Raw genomic sequence first — 16,643 nt, 5'->3', positions numbered from 1 at the left:
ACAGGCTTGATTTTTAAATCCATTTGAGTTGGTTTTCAATAGAGCTTTGGCAGCAATTCAATTCTAACTAGGTAACTAAGTGGCCTTTCAGAGGCTGTTGGGTAGATTGTCTGTCGTGTCGTTTCTCCATAACTTGCCACACTGACTGGGGTCAATGAGAATTGCTGATAGAACAGTTGTTATAATACTAGTCAACTCTGCACTCGTGTGTGAGTGTGTAAGCAGATATTCCCATGTCAGAGATCTTCTCATCACTCCCTGTCCCTTCTTCCCTGTCTCTTTCAGTCACTGTGACTGCACAGAAGGCTCAGTCTGAGCCATATAGCCTAACATAGGCTCACTGGCCCAATGTTTCATGACATAACAAACTCATTTGCATTGGAACTAGAATGTTGTGATTGTTTTGGATAGAACATTGAAGACACCCTGAATTCTTTAGCCTACATCTGTGGAAGAGTATCTCTATTCAAAATATGAATGATCACCATATTCAGGGTGTCACCATTCGATTCTCTCTGCTATGCTACACTTGCCTTTTAGAAGAAGAGGTGTTTACGATATCTGGCATGCTTAATTGGAGACTACATACATAAACTGAGAGGTTTTAAATAGGGAACAGAGGTTATTTAGTAGATGGGCCTAAAATGATTACCCCAGCCCAGCCAGCAGAGGAAACCAGCTTTTGCTTTAAACAGAAAAGGAGTCCAGGAATAAACCTTGGCTGTGTGTCTGTAAGAGTGAAGTGTTGGCCAGACACAGTGGTGGTTTCTCTCTCTCCCCCCTCCATGTGTGTTCTCCCTCAGTCACGCTGCATCAGAGGCTGGTCAGCCCAGCTCCAAATTCTACATGAAAACAGTCTCTTAGGGTGTTACTAGTGTGTATGACAAGAGGGGGGAAAACACACTCTATGGAAACAGGTTTCTAGCCCCAGTCACCTCTGTGTAAGGCAGGAAGGGGAACCAAAGGAGGTATCTCAACCAGTGTGTCACTACCACAACAGCCCTGCATGGTATTCTATCCTAGTGGTAGTTTGCTGCACAAGGCTTGTCGTGACCACACCTTGGACTGGAATACTTATGTTAGCTCCCAGAGAGAGCTAATGCCCCTAGGCTTTGGCTCAGTGGGCTAATGTGGTCCTCTTTAGTCACACAGACAGTATCTGGGTTTGATTCCCAGCCAGTTAGGCCTAGCCTACATGTTCAAACCTTTTTAGTTGTTGCATTGCCTAACACTGGACAGAGTGACGGATAGCATGGTTTTATGCCTGAAGCTGCTTGCTTTACAGGTTCGCTCCTCATGGTCAACAACTTTCTCTTTCTTGCGGACTTGCATCAAGCTCTAAATTGGTCAGTTAGTGCACTATTTCTTTCCCCTACTGCTTAACCACTCTTTTTTTTATTTGGGACGGTAAAACGTTTTCAGTGTAAACTTAAACAACTAAAACCAGGTATAAAGTATGTAGAAAAGATCATGGAGCTAGAATATTTTTAAATAATTTTAGATCATCTTTGGGAACTAACAACCACCTTATTTTGGTGGTTGTTAGTTCTCAAAGATTATCTAAAATTATTAAAACTAGACAGTCAGGCCAAATCTAAAATTCAAAAAATGTAATGGAATGGAGCCCCCATTGATTTTGTTATAATGTTTGAGTCTCACAGATAGCATAAGAAAACAAACATCTCTCAGCCCCATGACAAAATGTGTAGATTTGCAGGAAACAGCCAAATTCTGTCTCTGTGGCCAAGAGGAGGGCCTGTAAAACCTTTGGTCGGAGACCACGCCATTGGCCACGCCCACTAACACTACCCCTCCTACGCTAACTTTGCCATCGCTGCTAAAAAAAATCCTAAGGCAAACACTGTAGTGAGGGTGATAGCTGTGAGGTTCTTGTAGAAGGTTGGTTGGAGAAAGCCTGATGATTGTGTTGTAGCTGCTGTCTATGCCCCAGGTTTGAGTAGGGGTCAGATGGAATGTCTGCTAGCGACAGAACACTAGAATGGAATGGGGAGAGGGGGAGGCCTGAGAATGTACACACACACACACACACTGAGGCGGGCAAAGAAACAGAACCCTCCTTATCTCCTGAGGGACCCATCAATATAACCCATCCACTCACTAGCACTTTCTGGAAACTCGCCAGCACTCTGCATTCCTGTAGCTGGAGCATCATGGGAAACCAGTGACCGAGGTAGACAACTCAACTGGTAGTAACTAGACGGCCATGGTAGAGAGGACAGAGAGAAGTCACTAGATTACTTGATTTGACGCAGCGCCTCTACTGTAGTTCATTCAAACACAAATTGCGTTTGTGATTTTAAAGCCCTCCACTGTGCCTCGGTCCTTCCAGCTGTGTGATTGATGGTAGTGAGTGACCGCAGCTAGACATCTCTGTCTAGAATTCTTAATCCCCCCGTGTGGAGAGGGAACTAACTCAGTCTGACAGCCAAAGCCTCAGACATCCCTACTCTGTCTTAAGACCCTGAGGATATAGGACTTAGCTTAGAGAGAGACACTCTGACTGTTGACATGCAGCCCAGCCATTTAGCCGTACAGCAACATCCCAGGCAGGAACCTGTGGTGCTCCATCCATGGACAGGAGGTTGAGAAATACTGTTTTCTAGAATGTCTGTACACATCTCTGGTGAATCATCATACATACAGCAGTCGGCTCTAATTGGCTGTGTTTAGCCAGGCAGCCCTATTCAGATATTTTTTTCTCTCACTTTTGACCAATCATATCAGCTCTGAAAAAGATCATGTGAAAAGATCTGATGTGAATGGTCTAAAGACCAATTAGTGTAATAACAAATATCAGAATTGGGCTGCCTGTCTAAACGCAGCCATGGGCAGGTTGTAGGCATGCACTATTTCAGTGGTTCATTTAAATGATTTGATGTATAGCCTAGTAGTAGCATATACACTGAGTATACCAAACATTAGGAACACCTTCCTAATATTGAGTTGCACTCCCTTTGTCAAGCATGGACTCTCGCAAAGCGTCCACAGGGATGCTGGCCCATGTTGACTCTGCTTACAGTTGTGTCAAGTAGGCTGGATGTACTTTGAGTGGTGGACCATGACTACTGTTGAGCATGAAACCCAGCAGCGTGCAGTCTTACACCTGTCCTGCACTCTCCCTGTCAGCATTTTTTTGTCTTGCCCTCACCCTTGAATGGTACACATACACAATCCTGTCTCTTGTCTCAAGGCTTAATCCTTCTTTAACCTGTCTCCTCCCTTTCATCACACCTGTGACTGTATTCATGGACAGTTGTTCTTAATGTTTTGTATACTGTGTGTCAGATACCAGATGCTTCATCCAGTTAGTATCACGCTACTCGATTCCAAAACAATACCACAACAACAAAAAGAAGGCGTGTTAGCCAAAGTCACAGAAGGGCACTTGATCCAGACAGAAACTCAGTTACTGCTCTGTTCAATCGTTGGGCATCTTTTGAGTTCAATATCATTACATTAGACAAATGTTATGTCATTTTTTTTGAGCCAACTATGAATGCATTAATGAATCAATTATACAATCAATTTGACTTTGGTAAAAACAATCTAACTACAAAACAACATAATGATAATAATTTATTTGAAAGGTAAATCTCTATTGATAAACTGGGTAAATCAATCACTTCGGGATTTTGGCAATGAGGCCTTTTTATCTACTTCCAGAGTCAGATGAACTCGTGGGTACCATTTGTATGTCTCTGTGTCCAGTATGAAGGAAGTTAAAGGTAGTTTCGTGAGCCAATGCTAACTAGCGTTAACGCAATGACTGGAAGTCTATCCAATGGTGTCTATTCTGGGTATCTATCCAATGGTGTCTATCCAATGGTGTCTATCCTGGGTGTCTATCCAATGGTGTCTATCCTGGGTGTATATCCTGGGTGTCTATCCAATGGGGTCTATCCTGGGTGTCTATCCAATGGTGTCTATCCAATGGTGTCTATCCTGGGTGTCTATCCAATTGTGTCTATCCTGGGTGTCTATCCTAGTCACATTACCCTGCCTTCATGTACAAAGCTCGTACATCTGCACATTGATCTGGTACTGGTACTCTCTGTATATATCCCCATGCTTGTGTATTTTATTTTATTCCTTGTGTTACTATTTTATTATTATTTTTAAACTCTGCATCGTTGGGAAGGGCTCGTAAGCAAGTCTACAACAGTTGTAGTCGGCGCATGTGACAAATACAATGTATTTCATTTCATGTGACATAGATGAAAATATCCATTAGAAATCATGCTCTCTCTCTCCCCTACTACCTGTTCCTCATATTTCCCCTCCGTTAGAAATCATGCTCTCTCTCCCCTACCTGTTCCTCATATTTCCCCTCCGTTAGAAATCATGCTCTCTCTCCCCTACCTGTTCCTCATATTTCCCCTCCGTTAGAAATCATGCTCTCTCTCTCTCCTGCTACCTGTTCCTCATATTTCCCCTCCATTAGAAATCATGCTCTCTCTCTCCCCTACTACCTGTTCCTCATATTTCCCCTCCGTTAGAAATCATGCTCTCTCTCCCCTACCTGTTCCTCATATTTCCCCTCCGTTAGAAATCATGCTCTCTCTCCTGCTACCTGTTCCTCATATTTCCCCTCCGTTAGAAATCATGCTCTCTCTCCTGCTACCTGTTCCTCATATTTCCCCTCCGTTAGAAATCATGCTCTCTCTCCTGCTACCTGTTCCTCATATTTCCCCTCCGTTAGAAATCATGCTCTCTCTCCTGCTACCTGTTCCTCATATTTCCCCTCCGTTAGAAATCATGCTCTCTCTCCTGCTACCTGTTCCTCATATTTCCCCTCCGTTAGAAATCATGCTCTCTCTCCCCTGCTACCTGTTCCTCATATTTCCCCTCCGTTAGAAATCATGCTCTCTCTCTCCTGCTACCTGTTCCTCATATTTCCCCTCCGTTAGAAATCATGCTCTCTCTCTCCTGCTACCTGTTCCTCATATTTCCCCTCTGTCATAATTTTTATTTTCCACTCTCACTCGGTCTCTCTATCCGTCCCCGTCCCTTTGTCCCTCTCCCCCCTCTCTCTCTGAGCCAGTGACTATGTCTGGGTCTGTGTGTTGCGTAAGAGGCAGTTCCTATTAATAGCCACTAGGAGCAACCTGCAGCTAATATGTGGTGAATATGGGTGAAGAACAGAATAGATGGGTTCTCACAAAGGACCTGGAGTCCCCAGGGACCAGACCAGACAAGCACATTCAGAGTGTGTGCGTGTGTGCGTGGGTGTCTTTCCACATGGTCTGTCTCACTTATCGTGTATGGGTGGTCGAGTTGGAGAGGGGCAACTTGATGAAGCAGGAGAGGAGAGGTCATCTTTGGTGCACAGTTGGTGTTGGTACCTCTGTTGTGCCCTCTACTGTGTGTGTGTGTGTGTGTGTGTATCTCACACACAGGCGTCCACTGCATTCATATAGCCCGCTGCATTCATATAGCCCGCTGCATTCATATAGCCCGCTGCATTCATATAGCCCGCTGCATTCATATAGCCCGCTGCATTCATACAGCCCGCTGCATTCATACAGCCCGCTGCATTCATATAGCCCGCTGCATTCATATAGCCCGCTGCATTCATATAGCCCGCTGCATTCATATAGCCCGCTGCATTCATATAGCCCGCTGCATTCATATAGCCCGCTGCATTCATATAGCTGTAGCTCGCCATGGAGCAGAGGTAAATATTCCGTGTTTGGCCAGAGGAGACAATGACTTTGATTTAAACTGAATAAAGCTTTAGTCACCAACAATAGATATCCGAGTGCCCTCGTTGCCCTGCATGGCTATCAATGTGTGTACAGTAGGCCCCACGAGACGAAAATTGTGTGTGTGTGTGTCAGAGCATATGAGCGGAGTGGAGCGGGAGCGAGCGTGGAGCGTGAGCGGACGGATTTTGAACAGAGCGCAGAGCGGCATTTTTAAAAGGACGGAGCGTCGCCCTATGTCCCGCTCCAATTTCGCTCGCTCACACCAAGAGTCTGAAGCATGCTCAAGCCTGACCCAGAATCCATCTGTTTAATTTAATTTGTGTCGTCCAAGAATTTGTATTTTATAGAGCGAGGAGCAGCAGCAGCAACAAGAGAAAAGCGTTGAGGAATTCAAAAGTTTATTCACTGCAGGCAAAGGCCCAACCATAACAAGGGAGAGAAAAAGAGAGCTGGATGTAGCATTTTAAAAAATGATTTTCATGGACTATGAACCGCTGAGTAAAGGAGAACGCGAAGGGATGCAACACTTCGCCAGCGCAGCTCAACCGGCTACACCCCCCCAAGAAACTATGATAAATCAGTACTTTACTTTGTCAAATTTACATCTGAGATGCCCCATTCACATGCTTCAGCTGGCGATCAAAAACGCCGTTAACGAGCACGACAACATTAATAGGCTGTTAGTGAAAGTCGGGCACCTGGTGAAAAGTGTACGCAAGAGCACAGAGGAAACCGACCAATTAGGTGTCCGCCCCACAAATGCCTGCGCCATTTGATGGAGCAGCCAGCTGCGGATGATTCAGTCCGTTGTTCCAAAAAAGACCCGTTATGGCAAAACAAACTCAAGTCTAATGTTGCTAACATCACCCTGAATCAAGTACCGCAGCTGACGCACCTTGTCCGTGTGCTGACACCACTAGCAGACCTCACAGACAAAATGCAGAAGGAGCTGGGGAACCTGGGGATGATCCTCCCTGCTGTCACATAAATCAAATCCCTGCTCACCGATTACACTCACGCTGCACTTCCAATGGGCATCGCTGCTTTTGCAGAAACATTGGCAAACAACGTGTCAATTCGCTATGGAATATACTATACTGATTAACATCTCATTTTAGCGTCAGTGTTAGATCCCCGTTTCAAGACAGAATGGATAATCCGAGATGAGTCTGTATGCAAGAAATTCGGGGAGATAAAGTAAGGCTGTGGTTTAAGCTAAAAGTGAAATACATGCAGATTTCGTTCCTTTTTTGGAGTGAGCGGGGGCGATTTGAGTGGAGCGCGATGCAAACTGCGTTGAGCGCTGAGCGATAATGAGCGGACTGGCCTGATGTGGCTTTGAGCGGGGGGAGCGGAGGGGTGAACAGCTCCGTGAGCGAGGAGCTGAGATTCTCACCGCTCCACTCCGCTCATATGCTCTGGTGTGTGTCAAATGAAATTGTATTTATCTCATGCGCCGAATGCAATAGGTGTAGACCTTACTGTGAATTGCTTACTTACAAGCCCTTAATCAACAATGCAGAATTTTTTTTTAAGTAAGAAAATATTTGCTATAAATAAATAAAAATAAAAAATATATATATATATATATATATAGACAGTTGAAGTCGGAAGTTTACATACACTTAGGTTGGAGTCATTAAAACTCGTTTTTTCAACCACTCCACAAATTACTTGTTAACAAACTATAGATTTGGCAAGTCGGTTAGGACATCTACTTTGTGCATGGCACAAGTCATTTTTCCAACAATTGTTTACAGACAGATTATTTCACTTATAAATCACTGTATCACAATTCCAGTGGGTCAGAAGTTTACATGCACTAAGTTGACTGTGCCTTTAAACGGCTTGGAAAATTCCATTAAATGATGTCATGGCTTTAGAAGCTTCTGATAGGCTGAGTGTGCAAAGCTGTCATCAAGGCAAAGGGTGGCTATTTTAAGATTTGTTTAACACTTTTTGTGGTTACTACAAGATTCCATATGTGTTATGTCATAGTTTTGATGTCTTCACTATTATTCTACAATGTAGAAAATTGTAAAAAAATAAATAAAGAAAAACCCTGGAATGAGTAGGTGTGTCCAAACTTTTGACTGGTACTATATATATTAGTGAGAAAAGGTAACACAAAAGAACAATAAGAAGGCTATATACAGGGGGTACCGGGTCAATGTGCTGGGGTACAGGTTAGTGAGAGAGTGAGAGAGTGAGAGAGTGAGAGAGTGAGAGAGAGAGAGAGAGAGAGAGAGAGAGAGAGAGAGAGAGAGAGAGAGAGAGAGAGAGAGAGAGAGAGAGAGAGAGAGAGAGAGAGAGAGAGAGAGAGATCACATAGCTACCAACAATGACATGACGCTGCCTTGTGGGGAATCGTAGGTGGCTCGTTTCAGCTTCTTTTATCTTCTTCTTGATACCATGTCTTCTTTTCACTGATATGTCTTTGCTAATATGCCAAACATTTGCTAGCTCGCTAACCAACAACTGTAATGAAGTATTTCAGAGACAACAAATGTTTTTATGTTTTCAATATACATTGGTAGATCAAATATAGTTTACATGTTGTCAACAGTCTATGCCAACCTCATCTGTTTTGCCCCATAGTTATGCACGCATCGGTTTTGTTGCTAAACAACCAAGTTGTTTAGGTAGTGTTCCCATTGGTTAAAGGCCAGGTCCCCTGGTTTCTATACGGTTATAATCTGTAACCTATTAGAGCCTCATTATCTTGGCTAGTTCCTGGACTTGTCTGGTGAATTGACCAATAAAGTTTCTCTGCACATGACACTGAACATCAACAACAGAATTCAAATCTGCCATGACCTACTTTGCCCCCATTAGTTTATGCATAGGCCTGACCAAGCCATGACCACATAGTAATGGAACAAAGGGCTCTGGTTTCCTTTTAAATGTGCAGTTTGGGAACAGACCATGAAATTGTGTTTTAACCGTGTTAGTGTGGCATGTGTGTATCTTATGTGACTGTGGGTGTAATTGGTATCATAGTGTGAAATGGGTCCTGATTTGATTTATTGCAGGCGGTGTTAGTCACAGAGAATTAGGCTACACCCCCAAGAGCAGCCTGCTACTACATTAGTAATAGTAGTACCAGACACAGGGTTAGGGAGACAGATAATTGACCTCTACACTAAACACAGTGATGTGTGTTTCTCTTTACATGGTAATCACTGAAATTAGACTAACAGGCTGAATGATTAACCACCACCATAGGCTGGTCTGCCGTTTTGTGAGACTAATGTTACTGTTACTATCGGGGTGCAGAAGATGTAAGGTACTAAGACAGATTGAACAGGGTTTACCCTATTTCATGAATCACATCACATTTTGTTGTTCCAAGACAGACAGTGGTAGAAAAATAGCTAACTAACCTAACTGTGCATTCTGCACCCTTTCATGTGATTTGGCCTGATTTGTACACAGTTGCATCAGTGAAATGTGCTGGATATGCTTAATACAGTGGGGAGAAAAAGTATTTGATACACTGCCAATTTTGCAGGTTTTCCTACTTACAAAGCATCTAGAGGTCTGTCATTTGTATCATAGGTACACTTCAACTGTGAGAGACGGAATCTAAAACAAAAATCCAGAAAATCACATTGTATGATTTTTAAGTAATTCATTTGCATTTTATTGCATGACATAAGTATTTGATCACCTACCAACCAGTAAGAATTCCGGCTCTCACAGACCTGTTAGTTTTTCTTTAAGAAGCCCTCCTGTTCTCCACTCATTACCTGTATTAACTGCACCTGTTTTGAACTCGTTACCTGTATAAAGACACCTGTCCACACACTCAATCAAACAGACTCCAACCTCTCCACAATGGCCAAGACCAGAGAGCTGTGTAAGGACATCAGGGATAAAATTGTAGACCTGCACAAGGCTGGGATGGGCTACAGGACAATAGGCAAGCAGCTTGGTGAGAAGGCAACAACTGTTGGCGCAATTATTAGAAAATGGAAGAAGTTCAAGATGACGGTCAATCACCCTCGGTCTGGGGCTCCATGCAAGATCTCACCTCGTGGGGGCATCAATGATCATGAGGAAGGTGAGGATCAGCCCAGAACTATACGGCAGGACCTGGTCAATGACCTGAAGAGAGCTGGGACCACAGTCTCAAAGAAAACCATTAGTAACACACTACGCCGTCATGGATTAAAATCCTGCAGCGCACGCAAGGTCCCCCTGCTCAAGCCAGCGCATGTCCAGGCCCGTCTGAAGTTTGCCAATGACCATCTGGATGATCCAGAGGAGGAATGGGAGAAGGTCATGTGGTCTGATGAGACAAAAATAGAGCTTTTGGTCTAAACTCCACTCGCCGTGTTTGGAGGAAGAAGAAGGATGAGTACAACCCCAAGAACACCATCCCAACCGTGAAGCATGGAGGTGGAAACATCATTCTTTGGGGATGCTTTTCTGCAAAGGGGACAGGACGACTGCACCGTATTGAGGGGAGGATGGATGGGGCCATGTATCACGAGATCTTGGCCAACAACCACCTTCCCTCAGTAAGAGCATTGAAGATGGGTCGTGGCTGGGTCTTCCAGCATGACAACGACCTGAAACACACAGCCAGGGCAACTAAGGAGTGGCTCCGTAAGAAGCATCTCAAGGTCCTGGAGTGGACTAGCCAGTCTCCAGACCTGAACCCAATAGAAAATCTTTGGAGGGAGCTGAAAGTCCGTATTGCCCAGCGACAGCCCCCGAAACCTGAAGGATCTGGAGAAGGTCTGTATGGAGGAGTGGGCCAAAATCCCTGCTGCAGTGTGTGCAAACCTGGTCAAGACCTACAGGAAACGTATGATCTCTGTAATTGCAAACAAAGGTTTCTGTACCAAATATTAAGTTCTGCTTTTCTGATGTTCATCTTATGTCGCAAATTATGTCTCTCACAGTTGAAGTGTACCTATGATAAAAATGACAGACCTCTACATGCTTTGTAAGTAGGAAAACCTGGAAAATCGGCAGTTTCCACTAGCCTGTACAATTGAGGTGTCATCCGGTTTAGAGCAGTATATCTCTGTCACTGCTGCTAGGAGAGAATACATAACAGGCCAACTTTCTGAATCTGTCCCTTTTTGTAGTCAAACAAACATCAGATGAGTCACTAAGCACCAGCTGCTATAGTAGGACTGTGACTGTATAGAAATGTCTAGCCTACAAGTAACTGCCAAAGTAAAGGTACACCAACATAAAGTGTCTTAATAGGGCATTGGGTCACCACTATCCGCCAGAACAGCCTAAATGCACCTTGGCATAGATTCTACAAGTGTCTGGGACTCTATTGGAGGGATGCGACACCATTCTTCCACGATAAATTCCATAAGTTGGTGTTTTGTTGATGGTGGTGGAAAACGTTGTCTCAGGCGCTGCTCCAGAATCTCCCATAAGTGTTCAGTTGGGTTGAGATCTGGTGACTGAGACACACACACACACAGTCACTTTAAACCCATTTATTTATATACACTAGGTGACTGATAGGGGGCGCTGTGTTGAAGCCAACGCGCAGCCATCTTGGCACTCCTACATCATTATGGAAGCTATAGAAATACATTTATTCATGTCTACATTTGTTTTTGCCACATTTATTTGATTATAGATACCTTAATGCATAGGTTTTAATTTTCAAAGATTTTACTGAGTTACAGTTCATATAAGGAAATCAGTCAATTGAAATAAATTCATTAGGCCCTAATCTATGTATTTCACATGACTGGGAATACAGATATGTGTCTGTTGGTCACAGATATTTTTTTTATTTTTAAAGGTAGGAGCGTGTATCGGAAAACCAGTCAGTGTCTGGTGTGACCACCATTTGCCTAATGCAACACGACACATCTCCTTCACATAGAGTTGATCAGGCTGTTGATTGTGGCCTGTGGAATGTTGTCCCACTCCTCTTCAATGGCTGTGTGAAGTTGCTGGATATTGGCAGGAACTGGAACACGCTGTCGTACGCATCGATCCAAAACATCCCAAACATGCTCAATGGGTGACATGTCGGTGAGTATGCAGGCCATGGAAGAACTGGGACATTTTCAGCTTCCAGGAATTGTGTACAGATCCTTGCAACATGGGGCTGTGCATTATCATGCTGAAACATGAGGTGATGGCGGCGGATGAATGGCACGACAATGGGCCTCAGGATCTCATCACGGTATCTCTGTGCATTAAAATTGCCATCTATAAAATGCAATTGTGTTCGTTGTCTGTAGCTTATGCCTGCCCATACCATAACCCCACCGCCACCACGGGGCACTCTGTTCACAACATTGACATCAGCAAACCGCTTGCCCGCACAACGCCATTGTGAGGCCGGTTGTGAGGCCTGTTGGACGGACTGCCAATTCTCTAAAACGACATTGGAGGCGGCTTATGGTAGAGAAATGAACATTCAATTCTCTGGCAACAGCTCTGTTGGACATTTCTGCAGTCAGCATGACAATTGCACGCTCCCTCAACTTGAGACATCTGTGGCATTGTGTGACAAAACGGCACATTTTAGAGTGGGCTTTTATTGTCCCCAGCATGCTGTTTTAATCAGCTTCTTGATATGCCACACCTGTCAGGTGGATGGATTATCTTGACAAAGGAGAAATGCTCACTAACAGGAATGTAAACAAAATTGTGCACAACATTTGAGAGAAATAAGCTTATTGTGCGTATGGAAAACTTTCTGGGATCTTTTATTTCAGTTCATGAAACATGGAACCAACACTTTTTAAATGTTGCATTTTTGTTCAGTGTATATTATGTGAGTGAAACAACATAATGTTACTGTCCCCACCACAACAAAAAATACTTAAATACATGTAATTTTGTCCTTGAAACATTTAATTGAAATATTGTAGAATTCCATTCGTTCCTATGGAGGACTGCTCCTTCTGGGGAGTGCCAATATGGCCGACCGGTGGCTTCAGAGCTTCTCAAGACAAAACATAGCATCAGCAATCCAGGATTACAAATACATCATTGCTTTAAACCCCCTTTGCCCCTTTGAGACCCATCTTTCAAAGTCCCTGAGACCTCTTCCTCTAGCCATGGTAGCCAAAATAATGGGCAACTGGGCATTTTTATACATAACACATCCTATCGTGCTTAGGGTCAATTGCTTAATTAACTCAGGAACCACACCTGTATGGAAGCACCTGCTTTCAATATACTTTGTATCCCTCATTTAGACAAGTGTTTCCTTTATTTTGGCAGCTACCTGTACATGCTCTGTTTGAGTATAGCCTGGCTGTACCTGTTAAATCTTCCATACATAAAACGTCATGTTATCTTGACTTGAGTACCACTGATCTGTCAGCAGGTCCACCAGTCAGAGCTGCGTGTCTGTCAGCAGGTCCACCAGTCAGAGCTGTGTGTCTGTCAGTCGGTCAGAGAGCTGCGTGTCTGTCTGTCAGTCGGTCAGAGAGCTGCGTGTCTGTCTGTCAGTCGGTCAGAGAGCTGCGTGTCTGTCTGTCAGTCGGTCAGAGAGCTGCGTGTCTGTCTGTCAGTCGGTCAGAGAGCTGCGTGTCTGTCGGCCAGAGAGCGGCGTGTCTGTCTGTCAGTCTGTCAGAGCTGTGTGTCTGTCTGTCAGACGGTCAGAGAGCTGTGTGTCTGTCAGTCGGTCAGAGCTGTGTGTCTGTCAGTCAGAGGGTGTTATGAGAGAGAAGCCTCTGTGTGCTGACTTGAGTTCCTCTCTCACTTCCTGTCCACCGGGGCCACGGAGTGTGCTCACTCCACTCCGAGGCGGAAACACCAGACTCCGTCACCAAGGCGACAACGAACAGGAAGTGGCACTGTGAAAGTTGGCCGGCTGAGAGAGAGAGAAAGAGAGAGATAAGAGACTGACTTTTGGAGCCATCATCATCAGAGGAGATTCAACACAACATGAACGTGAGAGCTGCAGTCGGCACTGCTTAGCTTCACTCAGAGTTGATTAGAACAGGCCAAGAAATCTAGTGACTAGCATATATAGGATGTGTCCCAAACAGCACCCTATTCCCCTTTATAGTTCACTTCTTTTGACCTGACCAGGGCCCATAGTGCTCTGGTCAAAGGTAGTGCACTGTAAAGGGAATCGGGTGCCATTTGGGTCACATCCATAGACCGGCCCGGTCGGGGTACTCAACCTGAAGGTCTGGAGAACGCTGTTCTATGTGGTTCTCTTCATTCTGGGCTAAATCCTGCCTCCCTTACTGAACAGATGAATGCCTTATGATATAATTATACAGAGAGATTAGTAATCCTGCTTCCTTCAGGGGAGAGAATTGTAGTCTGTCACCGTCAGTCCCCAGAATACATTGCTGCTGCTGCCTGCCGCTGTGCTGTCCTCCTGAAGGTTGGCCCTGTGCCACTCCTGTGTGTGCGTAGGGGCATTGTCTTCTCTCCTGCCTCTGCACTGTGTGTGAAACAGAGCTTTGTGATGTGGTGACGTCTCCTGAAGTACCCAGGATGCATCAGTCTCTGGGTGACGTTGTTGCCTGGCACCCCACATCACTGACAGTCTTTTCTCTCTCTCTCAGTAGTCTCTCTCCTGAACATCCATCAAGTTCCATCATCAAGTTCCTACCTCCTTCTGAAGTCCACTAGCTTCCTTTCCTTGTCTCCTTTACTCCTGGAACAGATACTTGTTAAGCTGCAGCCTCAATGGCTATCTCTCTGTCTCTCTCTCTCTCGCTCTCTCAATTCAATTCAATTCAATAAATGCTTTATAGGCATGAATGGGTGGTTTGGTCATTCCATGTCATTTCAGCAAGCCATGACATCCACCATCTCAGATTGTTCTAAAATAATTTCTGTAGTTAGAAACAGATGAGATTAGCATTCCAGCGACATTATTTTGTTGAAATATAATTTGATCTCTGAGAAATTAAGCTAATTGATTGCACCCAAATTAGCCATTTTAATTGATAGGATTCATATAATATTCAATAAATATAGTATCTAACATCCGATTTTGACGAAACTTTTTTCTAACATGAGTAACCCAAAGAAGTTGTCAAAAGCCACCCATGGACCCTCCACACCCCACCCCAACCACAAGTATATAGTATCAGTTCTCTATGTCTGACCAGTAGTATGGAGCTGTGGCTCAGAGTATTGTTTCTTCATCCTTTGTAATGTGTTCCCAGTGAATTTGGTGATGTTTTTTTTCCCCCTGTTCAGAGAAATTAGTCGTTGAAGTTGTTAGGTTTATGTCCTAGCCTACATCCTGTTATTAACAGGTTCTGACCACTAGATGGTGCTGTTCCTACGATTACGTTTAAAAATAATAATAATTAAGAAAGCCCCCAACCTCAAAGTTAAAGTGATCGTTCACCCAAATTACAAAATGACATTGGTTTCCTTACCCTGTAAGTAGTCTATGGACAAGGTATGACAGCAATTCCTGCTTTGGTTTAGTTTCCCTGGCCACTGTTTCAAATGATAACTTTTTTAGCATTTGTGGCACAAATATTAGCATATCCAAATAATCTATAAGTAACATCGTTGAGTTACACAATACATTTTTAAAATGCTAATCTTATCTGTTTCTAACAACATAAATAATTTCAGAACAATCTTAGATGGTGTGTGTTAATCCACTTTGCCAAAGCAATGTATATGAAGTATTATATAAATGAACAATATGTTTGAGCAACAATGAAAATATATATCAACATAAATAATTATGCATGGAAAATAATACACAAAAAATCTAACAAACAGCAACAATTGAGAAATTAAATCTACAAGGGCTCATGACATGGCGGGAGCTATCGTTTCTCTTGTATTATGACATGCCAGGACATAATCTGCAGCAAGATTGACTGTCTCTACCGTTTTCCCCTAACAAAATGCAAACGTTCCCCTCAACAGGCAGTTCAAGAAATCCTGCAATTCTTCCTTTAAATTTCAGGCGGTAAATACCTGTGAGTCCTATTTGGAGCAGAGGAGTGAGAAGATCTGGTTCTCTGGTTCACCCGGCCCACAATGCCTACATAGTCTTTCTTCTCTGACCTTCCATGTTTTTCTATGTCGTCCTGTCTCTATTGCCAGGCTATGGTCACTGACTCTTTACATTGCTAATGTCTTCCTTTGTTTGAATTCTTAGATTTTTGACAAGGTGTTGTGCTAATTTGATATCTCTATTTAGAAGTTTAATTTCGTTTTGCCAATAATTAGTGCATGTATTTTGGTTAGAGATTTCTGTTTTTTAGAATTTTGGGCAATTTGCTTGCTTGCTCTCTCTCTCTGTCTCGCTTTCAATTTCAATTTTCAATTTAAGGGGCTTAATTGGCATGGGAAACACATGTTTACATTGCCAAAGTAAGTGAAATAGATAATAAACAAAAGTTAAATAAACAATAGAAAATGTACAGTGAACATTACACTCACAAAAGTTCCAAAAGAATAAAGACATTTCAAATATCATATTATGTCTATATACAGTGTTATGATGATGTGCAAATAGTTAAAGTACAAAAGGGAAAATAAATAAACATAAATATGGGTTGTATTTACAATAGTCTCTCTTTACATATGTCTCTCTCTGTGTCTCTCTTTCTGTGTGTGTCTCTCTGTCTCTTTCTGTGTGTGTCTCTCTCTCTCTCTCTCTCTCTCTCTCTCTCTCTCTCTCTCTCTGTGTCTCTCTCTCTCTGTCTCTCTCTCTCTCTCTCTGTGTCTCTCTCTCTGTGTCTCTCTCTCTCTCTCTCTCTCTCTCTCTCTCTCTGTCTCTCTCTCTCTCTGTGTCTCTCTCTCTCTGTCTCTCTCTCTCTCTGTGTCTCTCTCTCTCTCTGTGTCTCTCTCTCTGTGTCTCTCTCTCTGTGTGTCTCTCTCTCTCTCTGTGTGTGTCTCTCTCTCTCTCTCGTGTCTCTCTCTCTCTGTGTCTCTCTCTCTCTCTCTGTGTCTCTCTCTCTGTCTCTCTCTCTCTCT

At 43.5% G+C, this 16,643-nt stretch overlaps 1 protein-coding gene across 4 annotated transcripts in view; it reads left to right on the top strand.

The window, feature by feature from the left end:
* Positions 1 to 16,643, top strand: part of LOC121569314 (phosphatidylinositol 5-phosphate 4-kinase type-2 alpha-like) — a 36,265-nt gene that overhangs the window by 878 nt on the left and 18,744 nt on the right. The window lies entirely within an intron of this gene.

Source organism: Coregonus clupeaformis, chromosome 7 (assembly GCF_020615455.1).
Source record: "Coregonus clupeaformis isolate EN_2021a chromosome 7, ASM2061545v1, whole genome shotgun sequence".
NCBI classification, from domain to species: domain Eukaryota; kingdom Metazoa; phylum Chordata; class Actinopteri; order Salmoniformes; family Salmonidae; genus Coregonus; species Coregonus clupeaformis.
This window is presented reverse-complemented; position numbering and strand designations above follow the sequence as displayed.